The following is a 25,436-nucleotide window of genomic DNA, read 5'->3' on the forward strand; positions in this document are numbered from 1 at the left end:
ATTTTTGTCCTGACATTTTATATGATTATGTTTCTAATATGTCTTTTAAAACAAAAAAAAAATGTTTTCTTTGGTACTTTATATTTGCTCCATAAGCAACTTCCCTTTAAATGTCAGATATTTAACACCAAACCATTGCACTTTCATAAATTGTATTGCTAACTGTGAAAACTAGCTCATTTCCTCAAAAGAATTCATTGAGCTCACTCCTTAGTTTGTCTGTGTGTTTTTTTCCAGACAGCTTTGAATCTTTTGATTTATCCTATCAATAATGTTGCGGGTCTCCAATTAGGCTTTGATTAATACAAGCAATAAGGTGACCACCTTCTGGTAGCAGTACCTTACTTTTTGATTGTCATCATTTAAATACCTAGGCATGACAATAAATCAATCCGAAAGGGAGAATGCATGGATCGAAAAGCTAAGAGAGAAAGCACGTTGCTTTGCGCGCCAAGGAAAGATAATTCACAGCAAATACGGTGCTTACTCCCTTCCACCTTTCGTGGCATTTTACACGTAGAAAATTATGGCAATTCTAACGCATGGAGCAGAAACAATGCTCAATGCAACCAAAGAGATTTGGATCACGCTAGAAGGGCTTATATGGAGAAAAATGTTAGTGCTTGCTACAGCTTTTCCGACCCCGCGTATTCGACACAAGCTAGGCCTCCAGTCATTGGAAGCTATGAAAAACTGGAAATCCTTGATGCTATACAGGAAGCTTCATGTAAAAGATAAGATTCCTGCAATAGACATACTCCGTATACGCCCACAAACTAAAGCTACTGCCCTCAAACTCTGGAAAGTGCATTGCACCAACTTATTAGAGTCTGAAAAGATTCAACTGGAGACGCTTAATCGCCCTCAACAAGCGAAAATAAAGCTCCAAAGAAACTATTGGCTGAGAACAATTGAAACCACCTCCAAGTACAAACACTCATTGACACACAACATCGATGTCAGATCAATCCACCAATTGCCACACTATCTCAAACATTTCCCACACCGCAAGATTAGAGACAAGTTCCTCAGGCTACAGCTTAACCTTCTCCCCACTAATCAACGCTTGGCCACGATCAAACAAATTCCCGAGGAATTAACATTCTGCCGATTCTTACGAAGATCCTATGCCAATCGAGACTGCATACCATCTCATCATGGACTGCATGGCTCTGCAACTGCAAAGGAACCTATTCAGCGAGAAGTGGATTACTCGCATCTCTTCGCTAGACCCAGCAGAACGATGGACATCCATCCTCAGCGGAAAGGACAAGAAACTCACAATTACAATAATATGCTTTTGGGACTCACTGAACATTGAGCCTGGAAACTTAATTTACTGTGATTGAAGGAACTAAAATGAATTCCTCATTTCAATATATGAATACCGAATTTGTGTTTTTCTTCTAAAACCGTTGGGATGGGTTCTCTTTTTTTTCTCTTTCTTTCTCAGTATTTTATATGCGAGTCCTTTTATTCCATTTTCTACGAATTCGAAAGTTGATCTTTCAGTGGAAAAGTTTGTTGATAAACTAAAATATTTAATAAAAAAAAAATAATAATAATAAAGTAATAGATTAAGAGTAGGAGTAGCGGAGTGTAGTAGTAGTCAGGAGTAAAGTTAAGTAGGTGGTGGGAGTAGAGAGGGAAATAAGTGGTAGTCACTAGTATAGTGGTTAGTAGTGCTCCATATCCCTGGGTCATTTAACTAGGAAAGGGTTAAGCAGGGCACCATATCCCAGAGTGTCTTGGAGAAGTAAAAGCAGTAAAGGGGTAGTGGTAGTAGCAGAATAGGAACAGTAGTAGAGGGAGAGTGGGAATAGCGACAGTGAGTGGGAGAATAGGAGTAGCTTTTGGCATAGAGTGAAACAGATTTTAAGTAGAGGAATAGTAGGAAGCGGGGAAGTGGAGTGAGAGGAAGGAGACCATAATGGAGATAGAGGGGTAGTTGGAGGTACGAACAATAGTAAAAACAGGAGTAGGAAAAGAAGTAAGATCGAAGGGTAGAGGTGGAAAAGCAGAGTAAGTTTGGAGGGACAGTGTTGTGGTGGCAGGAGAAAAGCCGAAGAGATCAGTATAGCGAAGGGTCAGGTACACGATAGTTTGAAAGGAGGGCACGTGACACTGGGTGAAAGAAGACACCATTCATAACTTCTTCAGATTACTAAGCGGTCTGGGTTAGGGAAAGCCTAGAAGATCCCTAGGGAGACAGGTAGCCATCATCTTAGAAAAAACATCCGTAGTTCCAGTCAGAAAAGATCACAGGTGGCACCAATCAACAGCTACTAATATCCCCATTAGGAACACTGGGATAGGGAGGTGGGTATAAGGCTGGGGGAGAGGGACGGCCCTAGCGACAAAACTCCCAAGAGAACCCGGTAGGCCCCAAAGAACCTTGAAAATGGAAGCCATTCTGACCCTTTGTATTTCAATAAACACTCTTAGACTTACTACCGGAGTCAGCGTGGTTCTTTGTGGTGGGCCACTCTGTCCTTTGTCACACAAGCTACTCCTCACTGATGACGCCCAACATGACCGAAACCTGTCTGCGGATGCCAGTGGTCTCGTGCAGAAGGGATGTGAGATCTAGCAGTTCGGGATGGACTGCCCCTTTTGGAGTGACACCAAGCCTGATTTGCATATGGTCTTTGCCCTTCTGTAATGGCTTGGCAGTGTGAAAAACTTTGGACAGAAGGGGTGCCCGGGTGCCCAGAGGTGTGCCGTGGTTATGGATGGTTCAAAACCTTCCAGCCATCAACTTTTGGTTTTGCTTGTGTCCCACAAACACGACATGTGGGACACAGCAACCTATTTAGTCATTGAGCGTTTGGAACCAACTTAATGGACTTAGAAGAACAAGTTAATTACCAACTCTGGTAACGTTCTTTCGATAGGATGTTCCTCCGACATATTCCATATCTATGAGAAGTAATGTCCACAGCTGTGCTGCTTCGGAAAATGTTTGGCAGAGGGAGTTCTGCGTCGATCCAATGTCCCTCTAGGGCCTCCGTCGAGGGTCGACGTCACCGGATGTTATATATAGGACACACGACGCCCGTAGCCTCAGTTATAGTTTTTTCCCCAGAACATGTGGCACCAATCTCCTGCCAGTCTGACTGCAGATAGCCTCGCGGAAACGCAAGCTGCAATCGCATTGGAAATTCTCCAGAGGGGCAGGTTGGGAGGACGATGTGGAATACGGTCGAGGAACATCCCATTGAAAGAACATTACCAGATTTGGTAAGTAACTTGTTCTTCGAAGGGATTGTGTCCTCCGACGTATTCCACATCTATGACAGATTCCTAAAGCAGTACCAAACTATGGAGGGTGGAAAAGAATTTAGAATACCCAATGAAATGGCGGAATAAAGAACTGCCTTACCAAAGGCTAGATCCCGCCCGTGGATTGAATCCAGGGCGTAATGTTTGACAAAAGTATGTAGAGAAGCCCATGTGGCTGCTTCACAAATATTCTGAATAGGAACACCCTGCTGACGGGCAGTGGAGGTAGCCACGCCCCTAGTAGAGTGAGCATGTAATCCCACCAGAGGGTCCTTACCCACCAAACGGTAACACTCAGTAATAGTGAAGATAATCCACCTGGACAAGGTCTGTTTGGTAACAGCCTGGCCCAACCGGTGTCCAGCATAACCGATAAAGAGCTGATCGTCCACTCTGACCCGGGACATCCGCGAAATTTAAAAGCTCAGCGCTCTCCTAGGATCCAACCTATGGAGCCTCTCCTCTTCCTTGCCACGATGCGGAGGAGGATAAAACGCTGGAAGAACTACCACCTGGCTTAAATGAAATTCAGACACAACCTTCAGCAGAAAAGAAGGACGCACCTTATGGAAAACAGTAAAGGGTGGCTTGGCTGAAAGTGCCTGCAATTCACTCACTCTGCGAGCGGAAGTAACCGCAACCAAAAACACTGTCTTGAAAGAGAACAGTCTCAAAGGAAAAGAGTGCAAGGGCTCAAAAGGAGCACACATCAGAAACTTCAAAACCAAATCCAAATCCCAAACCAGCACCTGGAAAGGGGACGGCTGAAACACATTAGTCCTTTTAAAAACTGCAAAATCAAAAGGTATCTTAAAGTAAGAACACTCTTCAGACGAGCGCTTAAATATGGACAGCGCCACCAGTTAACCCTTAATGGTACCCACTTGCAGGCCCTTGTGGGCCAAAGAAAGCAGAAAAGACAAAACCATAGGAATGGAACATTGGAAAGGATCAACATTCTGTCCCCTGCACCAGTCGCAGAACTTTCGCCAACGGCAATGGTACAGGGACTTTGTTGCTAGCTGCCTGGCCGAAAGCAACACCTCCATCACATCATCTGGGAGGTCCCAATCCTTGAATCTCAACCTTTCAGATACCAAGCATGAAGGTTGAGAGTCCTGACCTCTGGATGGAGAACCTGCCCCCCCTCCCTCGAGAGCAGATCCTCTCGGTAAGGAAGACGGCATGGAGAGCAGATGGACAATTCGAGAAGATCCGGGTGCCACGCTCTCCTGGCCCAATCCGGAGCCTCTAGAATCATGCAGGTCCCGAACCTCTGCAACACTTGAGGAATTATGGGGACTGGAAGAAATGCGTACAGCAGCAGGAATGACTAATCCACCACAAGCGTGTCTCCTAAGGATCCTCTCGGAGGAAATTCCCTTGAGCAGAATCTCTCGCACTTCCGGTTGACACTGGTGGCGAAGAGATCCACTTGTGGGGTTCCCCAAAGGGCGAAGATCTCCAGAAGGACTTCCTGAGCCAACTCCCACTCGTGGGAGACTGTGTTCTGCCTGCTCAGAGCATCCGTCGCTGCATTTTCATCTCCGGCCAGATGAACTGCCGAGATCGAAAGACCTTGTTCAATGGCCCAGAACCAGAGCTGCATCGCCTCCCTGCACAACAGGAGCGACCCTGGCCCCTCTTTTTTGTTAAGGTAATGCAAGGCCACTGTGTTGTCCGTCATAATCAGGACACTTTTCCCCTGTACAGTTGGCAGAAAAGCCTTCAGGGCAAGCCTGATGGCTCTCAGCTCTAACAGGTTGATGTGGAGTCTGGACTCCGAAGGAGACCAACGACCGCCGACTGTCAGTCCGTTGGCATGAGCACCCCATCCTGTGAGGGAAGCATCCGTCACAGTCGTCACCTCCGGCCATGGTTGCCAAAATGGTTCCCCCTTCAGCAGGTTCCTTTCGTCGGCCCACCACAGAAGGGTGATCGAGAGTGGAATCTGCACGGGATCCGACATACTGCCCGAGAACTGGGACCACTGCACTTTGAGGGCCCATTGCAGGGATCTCATCCGTGGTCTGGCCTCCGGCACCAGAAAGATGCAGGATGCCATGAGACCCAGCAACCTTAAGAAGTCTAAAGCCGGGAGACACTGGGCACTTTGAAACTTGTCCACCACCAATGTGATGAGCCCTGACCTGGGGAGGCGAACACTTCCCCAGGGACGTGTCTAGCACAGCACCGATGTACTGGAGCTGCTGGGATGGTGTCAAATGCGACTTCTTGAAAATCAGGAAGAAGCCCAGTCTGTGGAGGGTGCAGCAGGTGAGACCGAGATGATCCAACACTTGCTCGGGAGAGTGCGCTCGGATCGGCCAGTCGTCCAGGTAGGGGTAGACGTGAATCCCCCCCTCGCCTGAGGTACGCTGCCACCACCACCATGAGCTTGGTGAAGACCCTCGGGGCAGAGGTCAAACCGAATGGCAGGACCCGAACCTGAAAGTGCGAGTCGCCAGCTGCAAACCTCAGGTACTTCCTGTGCTTGGGATGAATCGACACATGAAAGTACGCGTCCTTGACGTCGAGAGAGACCAACCAATCCTGAAGCCAAAAGGCCTGGAGGACCTGAAAAAGAATAACCATCTTGAACGTGTCCTTTCCGAGAAGTTTGTTCAACCAACGCAAGTCCATGACGGGTCTCAGTCCTCCGTCTTTCTGGGGAATCAAAAAATATGGGGAATACCATCCCTTGTTCCACTCAGCCACAGGCACCAGTTCTATGGCACCTCTCTCAATCAGGGATAGGATTTCCTGTGCAAGGAGCGGATTCGGACGCTTCAAAGAGCTTCCCCGGTGGATTGTCATGAGGCCGCTACAGGAAGGGAAGGCAGTAGCCGTGGGCTATGGTATCCAGAACTCACACATCTGAAGTAATGGCATGCCATTCTCTGAGATGCTGTGCTAGCATGCCCCCAACCGACGAACCATGGGACATGGCCTCATGACTGAGTTGTAGCGGCTGCGGCAGCGCCTGATGGCAAAGAGGCAACTGCTCGAGCGGCTTTGGCACCACGATTTCCCTGACCACCACAGGTACTTTTTCGCTGCCCCGTTTGACTGGCAGCCCCTCTCGCTCTACCAAAAGAGAAGTAGTAGCGAAAGGAACCTCCCCTCCATTGCTGTCCCCTAGGACGAAAAGGCAGAGGTTGCCGTACTGCAGCGCTCAAAGACTTTGCTGCAGCTCTGGAGGTCTGCAACCTCACAAGGCTCTCATCAGCCTTGCTGCTAAACAAATGAACGCCGTCAAAGGGCATGTTCAGAATACTGGATTGCTCATCTGGGTACAAAACCCGACTTCCGCAACCACGCAAACCTGCGTTTCATGGTGCTCGCAGCCATGGACCGGCTGACACTATCTGCCGTGTCCAAACCCGACTGAAGGGATTCGCACATAGCATCCTTGCCGTCTTGCACGAGGGCCAGAAAGCCATCCCTTTCTTCCACCTCGGGAATATGCTCAGCCGCCAAAGACGCATAGTTCCACAGAGTGTATGTAAACATTGCCAAGTCACAAGTGCAGTTGGCCGACTTCAACGCCATACTCCCAGCTGAAAATACCTTCCTCGCCCAACCATTGAAGCGCTTGTCGTCCATATCAGGAGGGATGGTAGGGTAGGCAGCCTGCTTCAGGGAGGCCATAGCCGCCTGCACCACCAAATTCTCCGGAGTAGGGTGCAACAATAATTACCAGGGGTCACTACTGGATGGGCAGTATTTTTTCGGGAACAACCTGTTAACTGCCGCAAGACGCTACGGAGCAGTCCAAGCCGCTGCCACCCTCTTTTGCAAAGCAATGTGAAACAGCAACACCAGGTCAGTGGACGGACCCTGATCCAGGATATCAGTCAAGTCATCCTGATCAAACTTCACTGCGGGGCAGACCTCCCCAAGTACTCCACCACCCTCGACATGAGACGCCTATAGGAAGACTCAGCATGCGCCCCCGGTTCTGGCCAGCCAAACTCCACCTCCGGAGAGGTGTCAAGGCCACTGGCGTCATGCAATGAATGATGGAGTTCCTTCATCTGACTATGTGCAGGCAAAAGGTCATCAGGGACGTCAGGATGCACAGGCAAGCCCATCTCGTGATCAGACAGTTCATCATCCGCCGAAATTTCTTGCAAATGTTGGAAAAAAATCCAATCTAGGAGGAGGAACAGACCTGGGCTCAAAAACAGGCCTCACAGACTTAATGCAAGCCTTCCTCCGAGGTTCCACAGCCCTCAGTGGCACCTCTGGCCAATCCACCACAAACGGCATCGAGGGCGCCGAGGGAATTGGCGTTGATGTCCACCGAGGCACCGACGGCGTCAACGACTTCTTCAGGGACAGAGCCTCGAGATCGTCCACCGACTGACACAGCGCTGATGGCGTTGATGCCTTCTTCGAAGGCTTCACATGTTTCGACGGTCTCAATGGCATCGAGGACCGGGACCTGGACCTGGCACGGCTATGGCGATCTCCCTTGTCCGATCGGGACCTGGACTGCTCCCGATGATTGCGCCAACCTCCCGAGCCCAAAGGCGTGCGAGTGGTGGACTGAGCCCGTTCCCTGCCGGCTTCTTTCGAAGGTGCGGATGGAATGTGCCTTGTGACTGAAAAATCGCTAATATCTGCTGGCGGAATGAATCCCATTCGGCCGGCAACAAAGACTTGGTGAGACAAGTCAACCATCTGGCGGAGTCCTCCTCTGACGAGGACGGGAAAGGCGACCAGTGCCGGCTGTTCCTAGAATGCCTCGAGGCGAGGCAGAGGAATGGCAGGAACCACTCCTAGACTGAGACCCCCTGTATTTTCGCCTACGCGGAGAGTCGCCCCTCGAGTCTTCAGTCGAAAGCCCAGTGGACTTCGATTTACGGGGTTTGGACACCCTACCTACCTTTAATTTCCCCTTACACTCCTACAAGGCCTTAGAAGTCAGGGACTGGCAGTCCTCGCAGTCGTCAGTGGTGTGGCTTTCGCCTAGGCAGCAGAGGCAGATGTCGTGCAGGTCTGTGATGGACATTTTCGAACCGCAGTCCCGACATTTTGTTAAAGCCCAACCTCAGGGTAGTAGAGGAAGATGAAGACATCGTTTGAAGAAACAAATTGAGAGCGCCGAGATTCAGAAGCAAACACGTTTGCGGAAAAAACAGAACTGAGGCTACGGGCGTTGTGCGTCCTATATATAACATCCGGTGACGTCGACCCTTGTTGGAGGTCCTCAAGGGACATTAGATGGACGCCATTGACGCAGGACGCCCTCTGCCTAAAATTTTACGAAGCAGCACAGCTGTGGACATTACCCGTCATAGATGTGGAATACGTCGGAGGACACAATCCCTTCCAAAAATGGTTTACACTTGGTCTAAACAAATTCTTCATTGGGAAGTAAGGCTTTCGGTGGCAGGTACAGTTAAAAACAAATAAACATCCTATGCATTTTAATATCAACAAAAATGTAAATAAAAATACACATGTGCATTTTAAGTCAAAGACAATAAGCTAAGCAAAACACAGGATTCATCACAGTGGTCTGTGGAGGAAAGGATGAGTGGTAAAAAAAAGGAAAGAGGAGAAATAGGATAGAAACAAAGAGACTAACAATTGGAAAGCTACAAGAGGGTTGATGAATACTATTTTGCTGAGAATGCCAGATGAGCGGAGTATCGCATTAAGTTTACTGCCAGTGTGTTAGATAGTTCTTATTTACAATGGTCACCAGATGGGAGCAATGCCTGTTTTGTTAAAAACAAGGGGTTGCAGTAAACGATGGACTTTGAACATTTGACTTGAGTGCTGCTAAATTGCTCAGAGATTACTAAAATATGGCCTCCATTTTTGTAGTTCATTTGATCAGATTCGGTATTTTGCAGAGCATAGTTATCACACCAAACAATGTTGAACTCGCCTGAAATTTTGTACTGTACCATTGAAACAAACTGAGCTAACCACTTTGCAATTTCTTCTCTTATTTCTGAATTATTTAGTCTTTTTTCCAAAACTATTGCACAGTTGGGCGGTGCATTGTTCAGGTCCAGAGTGGCATTTGACATAAGGTTAGATGTCAGTGGGGCCCTATGATGTGCATACTCATAAGGAACAATGGGTAACGACATAAAAGAACAAGTTACTTACCAACTGATAACGTTCTTTCAACTGGATGTTCCTCCAAAGTATTCCTCATCTTCGATTATCACGTCCAGCTCGGGTGTACAAGTAGCACGCGCGGTGCCCATTGGCCTCAGTTCCGTTTTTCTCTCCTATACGTGTTGGCTGTTAACCTAGGCAAGCAGTAGTAAGCCCTGCGAGAACGAAAGCTGTAACAGCAAAGGAAAATCTACAGAGGGGAAGGCTGGGAGGGCGATGAGGAATACGTTGGAGGAACATCCAGTCAAAAGAACATTACCAGTTGGTAAGTAACTTGTTCTTCGAATAGATTGTAATTGTTGGCATTTTATAAAGCCCAATACAGCCAAATACAGTACCACCAGACCAAAAGCCACATCTCGAGAGTGGGAAGCATCTAGACAGTAATATTTTGTGAATGTATGCAACGATGACCATGTTGCAGCATCACAAATAGATTTAATTGGTACGCCCCTTTCAAGGGTGCCAAAGAGGCTCTACCCCTGGTAGAAGGAGCTCTCAAGCCCTCTGGCGGGTCCTTGCCTGCCAATTCTTAACATTCTGAGATGCCAAGTATAATCCACCTTGATAAAGTCTGTTTCGAAACAACTTGTCCCATTTTTCTTCCGGTGTATCCAATAAAGAGTTGGTCATTCACTCTAAGTTTGGAGAACTTAGAAATATAGAAACTTTAAGCTCTTCTAGGGTCCAAACTGTGGAGCCTTTCTTCCCCTTTACTGGGAAGCGGCAGGTGGGTAAAACACTGGCAGAACAATCAGATCCAACCTTAGGTAGGAAGGAGGATCTTACCCTCAACACAACCCTGTCTTTGTGGAATACGGTATAGGGTGGCCTGGAAGAAAGTGCCTGCAAATCGCTCACTCTACGTGCAGATGTCAATGCAACCAACAATATGGTTTTGAAGGTCAATAATCTCAATGGACATGTGTGCAAGGGTTCAAATGGGGCACGCATTAAAAACTTTAGAACCAGGTTAATGTTCCAAATTGGAACCTGAAAAGAAGGTGGGAACACATTTGTGAGGCCTTTTAGAAATTGAATCACCAAGGGAATTTTAAAATAGGAGTAATCTTCCTAAGAGTGCTTGAAAATAGAAAGCGCTGCTAGGTAACCTTTAATGGTCCCAAAATGTAGACCTTTGTGTGCCAACGATAGGAGAAAAGATAACACCTCCGGAGTTGAACATAGAAAAGGATCAACATTCTTCTCCCTGCACCAGTCGCAGAACTTGTTCCAATGGCAACAGTACAGAGATTCTGTTGCTGGCCTTCTTGCCGAAAGCAACACCTCCATCGCGTCATCTGGGAGGTTCCAATCTTTGTATCTCAACCTTTCAGAAACCACGTGTGAAGGTTGAGTGTGTTGACCTCTGGATGGAGACCTTGACTCTCCCTCTGCGAGAGAAGATTCTTTCTTTGTGGAAGACGTATCGGAGGACAGATGGACATATCCAGAAGGTCTGGGTACCACGTTCTCCTGCCCAATCCGGGGCAATTAAGATCATGCGGGTTCCGAACCTTCTCAACCTCCCGATTACTTGAGAAATGACGGGGATCTTGGAAATGCGTATAGCAGTCGTAATTCCCAATCCACCACAAACGCGTATTCTAGAGCTCCTCTCGGCCTCACACTTCCAGTTGATTGTGGTGGCAAACAGGTCTACTTGAGGGGTTCCCCAAAGGGTGAAGACCTCTTGAAGGACTTCCTGAGCTAGTTCCCACTCCTGGGATACTGCGCTGTGCCTGCTCAGAGCATCCGCCGTCGTGTTCTCCTCCCCGGATAGGTGAACCGCTCATAAGGAGTTTCCTTCTCGAATTGCCCAGAACCAGAGCTGCATTGCCTCTATGCACAGTGGTAGTGACCCTACACCTCCACTCTTGTTGAGATAATGCATGGCCACTGTATTGTTCGTCATTATCAGGACATTCTTTGCCCTGACCGAGGGCAGGAAAGCCTTCAGCGCTAGTCTGATTGCCCTCAGCTCCAAAATGTCCATATGTAGTTTGGACTCCAATGGAGCCCAACGAACATGGACTGCCAGATTGTTGGCATGTGCTCCCCACTCCTGAGTGAGGCGTCCGTCACTACTGTAATCTCCAGCCATGGCTGCCAAATATGTTCTCCCTTCAGAATATTGTCCTCGCAGGCCCACCACAAAGATGCTGTGCGACCCTACTTGGAACCTGAAGTACATCCGTCATCTTTCCTGAGAACTGGGACCATTGATTTCTTAGAGCCCATTGAAGGGATCCGATTCTCAGGCGGGCTTCTGGCACCAGAAAAATGCAGTATGCCATGAGGCCGAGCAACCTCAAGAAATTTGATAACGATCTGAAGAATGTCTCGAGCCCTCGTCTTGGGTGGCAAGCCCTTTCACCAAAGATGTGTCTAATACAGCTCCGATATACTGGAGCTGTTGGGAAGGTGTCATCTGTGACATCTTGAAATTGAGGGAGAAGTCCAGTCTGTGAATGGAATGGCAGGTGACTGAGATGATCCAAGGCTTGTTCGGGAGAACATGCCCTGATCAGCCAATCGTCTAGGTAGGGGTAGACGTGAATCCCCCATCTCCTGAGATGCACTGCCACCACCACCATCAGTTTGGTGAAGACCCTTGGGCAGAGGTCACCCCGAAAGGCAGGACTCAAAACTGATGGTGCGAGCTGCCAACGGCGAACCTCAGGTATTGCCTGTGCTTGAGATGGATTGGAACATGAAAATAAGCATCCTGAAGGTCCAATGACACCAACCAATCCTGTAATTGGAGGGCCTGAAGGATCTGAGAAAGTGTCACCATCTTGAATTTGTCCTTCCTGAGGAACTTGTTCAAGTATCTCAAGTCCAAGATGGGTCTCAGTCCCCAGTCTTTCTTGTGGATCAAAAAATATGGGGAATACCAACCCTTGTTGCTCTCCGCTACAGGTGCTGGTTCTATAGCACCTTTCTCTAGCAGGGTTAATATTTCCTGCACAAGGAGCGGATCTGGAATCCTCAAAGTGCGTTTCCCCGGTGGATTGTTGTGAGGCTGCGTTATAAAAGGAAGGCAGTAACCTTGGGCTATTGTTTCCAGAGCCCAAGTATCTGAGGTAATGGCTCGCCATTCTTCGAGATGCTGAGACAGTCTGCCCCCCACCGGTGATTTGTGACGCAAGCTCTCAAAGTGGTTTTGGACCAGTTGCTGCAGCTGCTCATGGCAAAAAAGCTGCAGCTGGAGCTGGCTTTGCACTTTTACCTCATCCACCACGAGGGGTTTTCCTTTGGCCTCTTTGACTGGCCATTCCTCTTGCCTTTCCAAATGGGGAGTAGTAACGATCGGATCGTCCCCTAGATGGCTGTCCTGACGAACGAAAAGGCTGAGATTGCCTAACATAGGCTCCCAAAGATTTGGCAGTCACCTTTGAGATCTGCAACCTCTCAAGGCTCACGTCAGCCTTGTTGCCACACAGGTGAGACCCGTCAAAAGGCATGTTTAGGAGATGAGATTGCACGTCCGGAGCAAAAGCAGACTTCCGTAACCACGCAAATCTGCGCATCATTGTGCTTGTAGCCATGGACCTGCAAACGCTGTCCGCTGTGTCCAATCCAGATTGAAGGGATTCACGCTTTGCTTCTTTGCCATCTTTACCGATAGCTAGGAAACCCTCCCTTTCCTCCCCTTCTGGAATGTGCTCCGCAGCCATTGCTATGCACTGCCACAGAGTGTACAAAGCGCCCATCTGTCCACATGCTTGTCGTCCCTGTCCGGAAGGATGTTAGGGTACGCCGCTTTATTAGATGTAGCTGTGGTCACCTGGAGCACCAGACTCTCGGAGTGGGGAGTTTGGACAGATAGCCGGGGTCGCTACAGGAAGGGCAGTATTTTCTTAGGAAGGATTTATCCACCGCAGGGATAGAATCCGGGGACTCCCTATTTTTTAAGGCCACATGAAAGGGTAAGATTGGGTCTGTAGGTGGAACTTGGTCCAGAATATCTGTAAGATCATCTTGGACGAACTGAACTGGTGGTCTAGCCCAGCCTAGATATTCTACTACTTTTGACATGAGGTGCCGATACGAAAAGTCAGCGTGTTCCCCTGGCTCTGGCCTACTGAAGTCTGTTTCAAGCAATGTATCAACACCACTGGCATTATGCAGTGTGTACACAAGGTCTCATCTTCTTCTCTTCCACAATTAGACATTCTGGAACATTTGGAGTTCCAAATTTCCTCTTCATCCGACCTTTCTTCCTCTTCATAAATTGAAGAAAGGGATTTAAAATACTCCTTTCTTGGCAAAGGGGTAAACGTTTTTTCAGAAACAACCAAAGGTGTAGAAGGTTTCATAGGAGGCTTTGGTTTGGCACCCTTATCAGTTTTAGTATGTTCAGAAGGCTGTGCTGGAACCACCGAAATCTTCGGCATCAATGGTTTTGGTGTCGACGTCGAGAACGGCCCTTCGAAGATTTGGCCTTCGAGGGTTTTGAAGTCTTCGACAGCGTCTAGGATCTCGATCGTGTGACTTTTTTCCATCGGAGACCTCGAAGGTTCTCGATGGGTCTTTCTTCTACCACCCGGGCTTGAGGGCGCGCAAGTGTCGTAATGGGAACGCTCTCGGACGGCTTCCAAAGAAGGCGCGGTCTGAGGCTTGCCCTTTTCAGATAAAGCTAGCATTTTCAAATGAAATGCCTCCCACTCTGCAGATGATGAATGTTTGGTGGGACACTTCAATGTTCTGGGGGACTCGTTCGACGATGATGAAGAGGATGGCAACCGATGGTGCCGTCTCTTCGACCGTTTCGTCGAAAACGAGTGGTGGGAGCCACTATGGGATCTCGATCTGTTTTTGTCACCCTCCAGTCGAGGAGAACCATCTCCAGACTCGACGGTCGAGGAACCAGTAGTCCAGATAGAGGGCGTATTGGGCCTTTTTACGCATTTAATTCTTGTACTTACGCATCATTTAATTTTACAATGTGTTTCATTTACGCAGCATTTAATTTTACAATGTGTTTCATTTACGCAGCGTTAACACCGTATTTATAAAAACAGCTCCCTCTTTCCTCCAGTAGATGGCACTGGAGTCTATATCATTAATTCAGTATATGCGAGTTTTTTACGAGACTGTGCAGGGCCACCTCCGAATTTCCTTTCAGCTTGGCTGGCTTAATAGAGGAGAGCAGAGTCTTTGTCAGAGGTGTGACCATGCTGCCTCGCTCAACCTATGCGCAAACAGCGCATCAATTCCCAATGTGTGACTGAATGCAGACTTTGGCCGTATGAAGCCAGGGTCTGCCATCATTCACATCATTAAAAGCTATTGGTTGTTATTTTTAGCCAATGGAATTTGAAGATGTGCAGTGCACGGGTGGAGTTTACATTTTTAAGTGGGCATGGCACTATTCACATGTGCAGCAACTGGAGGATAACAAGTCACTATGGTGCCCCAGCAGTGAGCAGAAACCCTGTCAGGCAAGCCCAAGCTGTCTCCTACTGTCTTCCTGTGTGTCTGCCTCAGATTCCCACAGAGAAAAAGGTAGATATTGGCTTTGTGGGCTCGGCTTTTTATGCCTTTCATAGAAAAGTGTTGTTTGCAATGGCTGGGGATGTGTGCACTCATACCCTTTGATAGTACCACCGAGAGGATTGGAGAAGCCAATTACAATTATATCGTGTTGGCTTCTCCTGTCAGCGATTGACTGTTACTCTTCGTGGTTGTAGCTACCAGATACCAGCCTCCTGGGAGTATCACACAATAGGATCAGTTGGGGGGATTTCAACGCCAGCCCTATCCCTCGCAGTGACAGTATCTTTTTTTTTATTTCTGTGTGTCATGAGCTGCACGTGGTCACAAGGGTCCAATGCTTTCTGAGGCCTGGAAACGATTTTTGTACAGGTGTCAGTCAGGCACAGGATATGTGTGGGGATGTGTTAGATGTGTTGGGAGGAAGGATAGGTCGGGGGCAACGGATTTGTCTTGGAGGCAAGACAACAGAGCGCAACACCGGTTTGAATCCCGATCCCGCACTTAGAAACCACTCGTTGGTATTAAGCGCGTTATAAATGAACAATTATTAATAATGGTATCTGGGGTTACTATTGGGAGGTGAAGGCATCTGCTGAGTGCATATGAATTTGAAGTAACAGCAAATGACCGTACGTCAAAATTGTGTCTATGTGGGATGACATGGGGGCAGATTGCCACATAGAGACTATTTCTCTGATGTTGGCTTGTGGAGAGCTTCGAATAGGGACTGCCACTGCAACAACATGGCACCTGAAGTGTTGTGTGGTCATAAAAGGGTGTAAAATGTTATGGATTTGGAATGGACATCAGAGCAGCACAAAAAGACATGTCATTTCTCATGCTGATTAGCCTCGGGTGCTGGGCCGAGTGTGAAATCAGGACTGAATGGGCACTGGATTAGAATGCGGGGGTTAAGACATCTGAGGGGTAAATGTGCAGGCTGCGCTGCCTCTGAATTGAATAAAACAAAGATTGAATTCGCAGTTGAATTAAAGAAATTTGATGTTTTTTGGAGTTTACTTTTTTCACAAAACTGATCACTCATATATATGTAATATTATGAAAAGAAATACGCCGATTTCATTTACTACTGAGTGCTGTCTGCGAAATAGAAGATCATGGACCAAAAAGCATACACACCAAGAAAACCAACAGCAAGCCAAGCTGGAAAACACACAATAGCTATACGGACACAACGTTTTCGTTTGGGCATTATGGGCAAAGCCAACGGGAGAATGTTCTTATTGGCAAGGCAATGCGTTCTTGAGTAGCATTGCTGGCAATATGTGCTAAACTAAGGTTCTTACATGGGGGATACTGACAAATATTGATGCAGGACAGGATAGGGCACACCCAGCATGATCCTGTGTTTTTATATACTAGCATGTATTGTGGGAAAAGGTATCATGGAAATATGTTGGAAAGTGCTCCTGTGCATTGTTGGTGTCTTGGCATCTAGTGCATTTTTTCATCTCTCGCCCTGTGAAGCAGATAGCAAACTTTGGCATTTTACCCAGTTTTCACCAGAATTGTACTGTAAAATGCATCATTTTAACCCATTATTTTAAACTTATGTTCTCAGGACAACACCTTATTCATGGCAAATATGTACACCCTTCCAATTAATAATTTCACCAGCCACCACTGGCCTACTTATGTGCACAGTGCATCATTTTCTAAAGGTAGGTAGTACTCTCAGGGCTGTGTAAGCACTAGGGCAGGGATCCCCAACTTGTAGCACTTGAGCAGCTAGTTGCTTTCCCCCCTGCCCCTTTTCACATTGCTCTATGTTGCACTTGTCAGGGAAAGCAGCCACGCATGTGGGGCCACGCTGCGGTATCACTGTTATAATCTTTTTGCAGGTAACAAACTCCTCTCCGTGTTAACCTGCACTGTTAAGTGTCAAGTGGTTCAAATAATGTACCTGACGTTTTACTCTCTTGCGAAGGAGAAACCTAATTTTTACGCTTTTGAAATTGCATTTACGCTCTCATTCTAAAATTAGGGAGTACAATACTCTCACCTCAAAATCTTATCTGGAGCACTGCGAGGAATGATTGGTTTTCCTTTTACGGCCTACCTGCAATTTTCCCTTCCGTTCTCGCAGGGCCTTTCCAGTCATTGCCTGGCGCTTCGAGCAGGAATCTGTGCCGTGGTCTTCCCCCCAACACAACAGGCAAGAGCGATGCTGATCCGTGATGGACATTTTCGAATCGCATTTTTTTTTTTTTTTTTTAAACCCGAGCGAGGTATAGTAGGTTTCAATGAAGAAGACATGTCGTCGTATGATTTTTTTCGCAAGAAACTCCGCAGTAAACAAATACCAGCGAGGCACGCTGAGTCTCCGAAGCAAACATGTTTACGGAAAAACATGGAACGGATTCCAACGGGCGCGTGCATGCTACTTGTACACCCGATGACGTCACCCTCGACAGAGGCCTTCGATGGACATCAACTCAACGGCATCGACGCACAGCGTCCTCTGCCGAAGAAAACATTTTCTGAAGCAGCCGAAGCTGGACGTGATTAGCAAAGATGGGGAATACGTTGAAGGACACAATCCAGTCAAAATGTAGTTTTTACTGGTTTTGTTTGCAACACCAAATTCTAATAGAAGTTAAACATGTTAAACATAATAAAGATCTTGCCAAAGAAATAGAGAAAATAAACCAATAGATCCATCTAGGTTAAGCATTCCATAGTTGTAGTACATCCTGCATGCCCTTGCAAGTCTCTGGTTTCATCATGGTTGTCTACAACTAACAGTGCTTTGTATCAGAGAGAACCTATATAATTATGTTTATTTGCAGCCAACCACTTTAAAAAGGAAACATTTTCGCACTTCTGTTTTCACACTGTCCGCTTGGCAAAGTCATAGAAGCCAATATCGAGCAGAGTGTTCGTTCACGAAGCCACATTAAACCTTTGCCAACCTTTGCAACCCTGCCACCCCGAAACCAGTGACAGATGCAATACGCTTAAGATCCCCCCAAAGGGTTCCTTTCCGCCAACATACAAACCTATTATATACAGCAATATGCCGAATCAAATGGGTTTTATTTTCTTGTTTTGGCCCGTAAACAACATTGTGTGTAAGAAATAATGGTGCGTGTGCATAATCAGATGACATTGTGGAGCTAGGACAAGTCTGCACATGTCCTTAGGGCAACGGGTAAACATTTCATGTTGGTAGCTACTAGCTAGGCATAAACAAATCAATTGCCCCCCCCCCCTCAGCTCTCCACATACACAAAGCACAGCATTATCACTAGCCAATGAATAGTGGCAAGTGCATATTTTGAAGCCTTCTTAGGGTACACAACAGATGGTGCATTAGCATTAAGATTACTTTTAGCATCACCCAATGACTTTAAATCATAGCTGTTGGTTTAGCGCCACATTAGCACCAAACAGAAGATGCCAAGCATGTTGTTAAAGGTACATGGAATCTACCATCAATATCATGAATTCTGACATGGGGTTATACAAACGCCTTTACATTTGTAAGTAAAGATGATTTGTCTTGTAGAATCAGCTGTAAAATCAGTGTATTTTCGTATAAAATCTTCATAAATATAAAAAACACCCCTTCTCCAAAAGAACAAAAACATGTAGAACAAGGGTCTGGGCCGAGTCTATAACAGTTTTCCTTATTTTCAATGCAAAGTGTATCTTAAGTGGGCAAGACAGATTTCCACTAATGTACACACACAATGCATTTCGAGTCAAGTAGCAACTTCTTCTGGAGAGATGTTACCTACCATCCTGAAAATATTAAGAAAAACAGCCTAAGACATAATTGTTTTATATACACAACTAAGGAAAAAAAACAAAGTTCAAAACTCACGAACACAAGAGAAATCATTTTCTACCAACCTACGTAGTTGTTCCTAGGTAGTTGTTCGCATCTTTATCAACACCCCTTAGCAAGGTGCCAAAATCTTTTCTTCTGTTAAAGATGTGGATCTACAAGACATAATAAATCATCGTGTCAGTGTTTCAATTTTTCTAAACTCTAACAAGCTCAACATAATTATTTTCTGAAAGGACAACTTCCCCTCACAACCCAATTCCTTTGGATGATTAGGGAAGGGTTCAAAATTGCGGGGAGCTATTTAAGCTCCTGCTTCTTCCCCGGGGGAGCCTGGTTAGCATGTCACCAAGAGCTACCAGGTGCTACTTTAGGCTCCAGAGCAAACTGTTGCCATGCAAACATTCCAATGTTTGAGTATTTGACAATTTGTATAAGGAATCATTACAAACATATAGAAGACATTTAACACAAAACAGATTGTATATATTAGACACAAAGTTAAAGTTTGCATCTTAAGAGAAAATTAGATTTGCGGCATGGAATACACTAGCTCCTGGTTCCCCAGAGTTAACTCCTGGCCTACTGGGTGATGCCCGATACCCAAGAGATGGTTTTAGCTCCTATTCATGAAATCTTAATTTTGGGCTGTTTGGGTGTATCTAATACAGGGTCGTCTATCGTCAACACAATGGGCCTCATTACAAGTTAGCCGGTCTGGATTTAATGGTGCCGGTAAAACCGTACCGGTACCGTTTCCAGACCAGCTAACTACAAGTTCTGCGGCCAGTGGCGTTACACACGCCAGGTGTGACCTGGCGGGCGTAACGCTACTGGCCGCAGACGGACATGGAAACACCAGCACCATTACCACATGGGGCCGGTGTTTCCATGGCCCCCATTCCCATGGAGTCCTATGCGACTCCATGGGAATGGGGAGTAACGGAATGCCGGCTCCGGAATTACTGGATCACCGGGCTGTAATGCCCCGGTAATTCCGGCAAGTCGGAGCCGGTAATTCATTCCGGGTCTGGCAGCAACCTGCCGGTTTTTCCGGCACGGTTACCGCCAGACTTGGAATGAGGCCCAATGTCATTGGTGTGATTCAAATGTTCATTTGAAATTGCATCACTATCTGTAGGATTGGAAGCTGTTCAAGCTCCCTTTCATTGCAATGACCATTTTTAAATGACTAGGCCTTCACAGGTCTTGATTTACAAATTCTATGTTACGCTATGGAGCATTGGGCACCAACCCAAATGGCCAAGTAATTGAAAATACCTGTGAAAACACACAGGGTTCAAATTTGGTTGCAAGGGACTACACGCCCTGCGCAGAAATGCTATTGGGTTCCAAGTTAAATGAATCGTCGTTTGGCCAATGTGCTCAGAAAGCAGGATACATTTCACACTAACACGCTAGAACATTCTACTTGCGCTCAACTGATAGTTTATCAGAAGCTATGAGCAGATAAATGCTATTTGTTCTGCACTAAATCAGATATCACTTCAATTTGAATGTAATGAGAGAGCAAGCTGCACTCCACACCAAAATGCCAACCCATTCTATTCAAAATTAGTTCTCTCCTAATGGCTCCCCCTCTGAGTTCCCTTTCCAGGGACTTAGGAGAGAGACAATAATAGAGGACGCATATCTAATAGCATTGGGACTTTTATTACTTCCTTTTAGTTATTTTTTTTCAATCACAGCCAGCATGGACCGTCCCAACCTCCAGGAAATCCCCCCAGTGAGCTAGGCCCCTCTTCTCTCCATTTTATCGACCTCTGGGAAAGAAATATTGGTGCGTGTGCCTTAGATAAAAATCTGCTTCAGGCTTTATCTTGGACAAGTCATAAGGTCTCTTTCATCACTCAAGAAGTCATCCCTCAGTGCTCATACAGTTGGACAGAGGTTCCCCTTTTGACAGCCTTCAAAATCCCAGAGCTCTCTCTGGGATATATTCCCATATCATATTGATATCCCGATTTCTGATTGGTCAAATATTCCCATTGGCTTGATTAACTGGTTGACACTCTGAGGTATACACCCCTTCATTTCCCAGGTTAATCACATTCTGAACATGTGATAAGGTGTGTTTCTGGACAATTTGGACTGAATCGTATTTTCTTCCAGTAGGAATCTATCCATCAATGAAATTTTGATTTTTAGATTGCCAGGATCCTAGTCAAATTCCTACTTAAGTGGGATGTATTTTTGTAATGAAATGTTATGAAGTTATTTATATTCATATAATGTATCATTTGTTTAGTCTCATTTTGTAGGGGAGACACAGTTTCATAACCTGTGGTGTTTTTCTGGTTCTAAGCCTCTGCAAGATATAGCCAGAATAGTTTAATGTACCAAATAATATTTTAAATGGTCAGCTTCATTCCTGTTGAACTCTGCATGTCAAGGCCACCTTTCAGTTAGTGGTTAATAGGAGTAGCCAACAGGTCCCCTTTGTTTGTCTTTCCATTAACTCCAGATGGTGAATGTTTTGTGCAGGCGACTACCTCCTAGATTAAATCGGCTCAGAGGACCATATATATGTCGCTACTGGAATGTGAAGATGCATTTACAGGTTATTTTCTCTTAAAAGTAGCCCATGTGTGTTGGTAGAACCCATCAGAGGCCTGGAGCATGGGATTCCTTTGTAGTACTGGACTAATTTATTTCTTTGATGAAAGATAAATAAGTGTTTTTTTTCCAGATGGGAAAGCTAATCCCCTAGGATCATAAATCTTTCACGCTCAGTCATGTGTTCTCATGCAGGTTGAACAAAAATGTTGTTTCTATCAGACTGACTGAAAAAACAGCATTGGCAAAGCCAAAGTTAAAACTGATATCTGGGCATGCAGATTAAACAACGTATTCCCTATGTACATTTGAACAATCCAACATGTAATAATGGACATTTGATACATTTAAAATATGCTTCTCTCCATTTATAGTTGCATCACAACAATTTCTTTGACATACATTCTCTAAATGATATCACACTAGGTAAATCTTTTTGCTTTTGGAAAATAGGCTCTTTGTATTCAACACATTATTTCACATGCTTGTAATGAAACACGCTGCAGAAAAAAAACAACATTGTCAATTCTGAAATAGAGTCTTTGTAGCAAGAAGTGCAGGATTCTCAAGAATGCCATTTCATATCTCAAAGCACTGCAGCACTACTCTTGAAATACATGACATGTTGGCTTATAAATTAAAAAGTTAATTACTGTTCTTGTTTAGTTACATTTAAAATTGATGGTGCAAATTGGGCTCTCTCTGTGTAGCTGACAATATTTCTCAAATAATATACATTAACAAGTATCAGTTGTTTGCTGGATTATTGCTTGCATTTCAGAAGCGCAAATTCAAGCACAGGTCTTTGATGGAAAAGTGACATTCTGCATAATGAATCAAAAGTGCATTCCACATAATGAATCAAGGGCACGTCTAAGATCCACGTGCTCCGAATCAGTCAGTCTCCACTTATATTCACATTTTTTACAGTGTGACAAGGACTATCGACAGGCCGCTCCCCCTTAAACGCCTTTAAGCCTTTTCAGGTGTCCGTGTGGAGGCAGGCCACCTCCCTGCCCTTCCTTACCTGATGCAGCTCTGGGGCCGCGGAGAAGCGGCGCCAGAACGAGGGCACCCACCAGCAGATTTATTTGTTTTCTTTATTGTATTGGTTAAAGCGCAGATCTAGCTTGAGAGCAGCGTAGCGCTGCACAAAGTGTGGCTAGCAGGCATTTGGGCTGGCATCTTAACAATAGCGCAGTACTTTGAGGTCTGTGCGTCGGTATTTTTGCCCATTGGAATTAGTCCTTCGTGCAGTGGTGTTAAAAGAGCCATGTTTTGAGAGATTTGCAAAATTGGAGAATTGTGGAGGCATTCCGAACCCACTGCGTATCAAGTTCGAGAGGGTGGGTTCATGGCAAAAGAAGTATTGTTTGCGGGTCCTTTCTTTTCGGACGAGCTGCGATTCAAGCTGGTAGGTCGATTTGCTGTGCGAGGAGTGTGTACCACCAGATATGTGGAGCTTAGCCGCCAGATACACTGGTTTGCTACTGATGACTGCTTTGTAGATGATACATGCAGTCTTGAACAGTATCCTGGCTTGGAGTGGAAGCCAATGTAGTTTGCGTAGGATAGAGGTATTTCGGTCACATTTCAGTGCTCTCGTAATAAGACGTGCTGCAGCATTGTGGACTGCTTTTAGGGGAGAGAAGTGAGAAGCTGGGAGCCCTGTCAAGAGAGCATTTCCCCCATCAATATGCGAGACCACAAGGGGCTGCATTACGGTCCAGAAGTCCTGTGGCGAGATGAAGGGTTGGTTTTTCAAAGGGTAGGGATTCTGAGCCAAGCTATTTGGGCCTTCTTGGCTACGTGTTTCTGGAAGGACAGATTGCTGTCAATGGTGAAGCCTAAGAGTTTGCTGAGTCTGAGAGTTGTGCATTAAATCCTTCTAGATGCCTATCATTCAGTCATTGTTGGACAAGTTGTTTTTAGCAGGAGGACAGATGTAGACAAATTCAGTCATGGATGGGTTTAGTTTGAGGTAGGCAGTCGACATGCAGGACTGGATGATGGCTAGGTAATCGCAGAGATTAATTATGTCACGCACGCTATTTATTCTCGTGTACAACTGAGTATCGTTTGCATATTGGTGTATGGCTATATTGGGATCTTTGAGGACAGTACCCAAAGGCTCCATGTACAGGTTAAAAAGGATTGGTGAGAGGATAGAGCCTTAGGGGACTCTGCAGGAGACCTGGAATTGGTTAGAACACAACAGGTTCATCTGGACAGTCTGACCTGAGAGGTAGGAGGAAAACCAATTCAGAACATTGCCATATAATCCCACCTGATCAGCAAGGAGGGTGAGAAGGATGCAGTACTCAACTGTGTTGAATGCAGTTGAGAGGTCAAGGAGGATGAGGAGGCATGAGTCACCCTTATCCATGATTTGGAGAGCATCATGCACCACCTGTATGGTAGCTGTCTTGATGCTACACTTTGGGCAGAACCCGGACTGATAGTAATTTAGGAGTTGTAGTTGTTCGATTATGGAGAGTAGTTGTGCAACTACTTTTTACAAGATTTTGCCATTAAACTGGTCTGGATCTAGGGTTGTTGTTTTCAAAACAGGTCATATAAGACCAGTTATGAGGGTGTTCGGGGATATGATGTTTCTGCGAGCAAGGCATTGATGATGCTGAGGAGAGCAGAGTGCCGGGCCCGTCAATTGTTTAAGGATGGAGGCTGGAATTATTTTGTCAGAGTAGGAAGTAGGTTTTAGGGTGCCCATCATTTTTAGGAGATGCGGATAAAAGAGAGAAGATGATCGGTCCACGGAGGCAGTGTGTGCCAGGGTGCAGGGGATGCTAATGCTGTGAGAGGTTGATTTGACGGTCTCTCAGATTTTGTCTTTTTTTAAAAAAAAGTGTTTCTTGTGTCGGATCTTTCCTGAATTGCTGGTATCTTGGGGTCAGGTGAGGGTTTGGTACAGTGCTTTACTACTTCAAAGAAGGCTTTGCTCTTGTTAGAGGCTGCCGCAATGGTAGTGGAGTAGTAAGCAGCTTTGGCCTCAGTAATTAGAATCCTATGTTTTGCGAGATTTGAATTTGTCGAGATGTCCCAAGTTATGTTTTTTGTGCCACCGTTTCTCTAGGGTTCTGAATTTGTTGAAGGCTTGCTCGGGGTGTACCATGGGGCAGATGGTTTGGTTTTAGCCTGGCTGGATTTTGGGGTGCATGAGTGTCCTCCAGTTTCATGGTAGAGTTGCAGAATAATTCCAGGGGGCCGGCGGCATTCCCTGTGGTGGGGAGGTCTGCAAGGTTTGCTTCTAGCTATTTGACTGGGAAGGTTTTGAATGAGTGGCGTTGAGTGAGAGGGCATTTAGCCTGACCTTTGTGAGCCATAGTCGAGTGGGTGACTGATAATGGGATGGTGGCATGGTCAGACCAGTCAAGTGGCATAGGGTCTGCACAGTCGATGCAGGGGGATGATGTGAAGACTAGGGGCCTCATCACGAGTCTGGCAGTAACCCTTAAATGGGCATTAGCGCTATTACCGCCTCATTTAAGGGTCTGCCAGATCATGGGCTTGGGGGATTTGCCCCCAGCTCTAAGCTGGGGGCAAATCTACTGCGATTTTGCTGATTTTTGTCGCTATTACCGCCGATGCGAATACCGCCAGCGGGAATGGGAACGAACTGTTCTGCCAAACCCGCGATCCGGCGCTAATAGTGCTGGGGGATTTAGGGGTAGCGCTAATATCCCTGGCGGTAATACCACCGGGGTTACCACCCAACTCGTGATGAGGCCCCAAGTCTAGAGTGTTTCCGTTGTTGTGCGTGGGGGAAGAGCACAATTTGCTTAAGGTTCATGGAAGCGGCCAGTGCGAAAAGCGTGCTTCCAGTGTGGTTGTCAGTGACTCGGGGATGTTAAAATCACAGAGAAAGATATTATTTGAATGTGCTAATTTGGCACAGGAGAGTAAGTTAGCAATGTCTATAATGAAAGTCACTCCTGTGAGGTGGTCTGTAGATGAGGTGGAAGGGGATCGATTCCTTGTGCAATATAGGAGACTGGCAGTTAAGTGACTCAAATGAGTTTGTTCTGGGAGAGGGGATGATAGAGCATGGCCAATTACTCCTATGGACGATTGCCACTCCGCCTCCTGGCCGGTCGGGATGTTG

At 46.2% G+C, this 25,436-nt stretch overlaps 1 protein-coding gene across 4 annotated transcripts in view; it reads right to left on the bottom strand.

Moving 5' to 3' along the window:
• The window catches only part of FBXW7 (F-box and WD repeat domain containing 7), a 1,581,903-nt gene that overhangs the window by 981,008 nt on the left and 575,459 nt on the right, over nucleotides 1-25,436 (bottom strand). For all 4 annotated transcript variants that reach the window (XM_069631275.1, XM_069631278.1, XM_069631277.1 and 1 more), the window contains one exon: nucleotides 18,802-18,891. The gene's annotated coding sequence lies outside the window, so the exon portion shown is untranslated. The remainder of the gene's footprint in view (nucleotides 1-18,801; nucleotides 18,892-25,436) is intronic.

The sequence above is a fragment of the Ambystoma mexicanum genome, chromosome 6q (assembly GCF_040938575.1).
Source record: "Ambystoma mexicanum isolate Mex_15411 chromosome 6q, UKY_AmexF1_1, whole genome shotgun sequence".
NCBI classification, from domain to species: Eukaryota; Metazoa; Chordata; class Amphibia; order Caudata; family Ambystomatidae; genus Ambystoma; species Ambystoma mexicanum.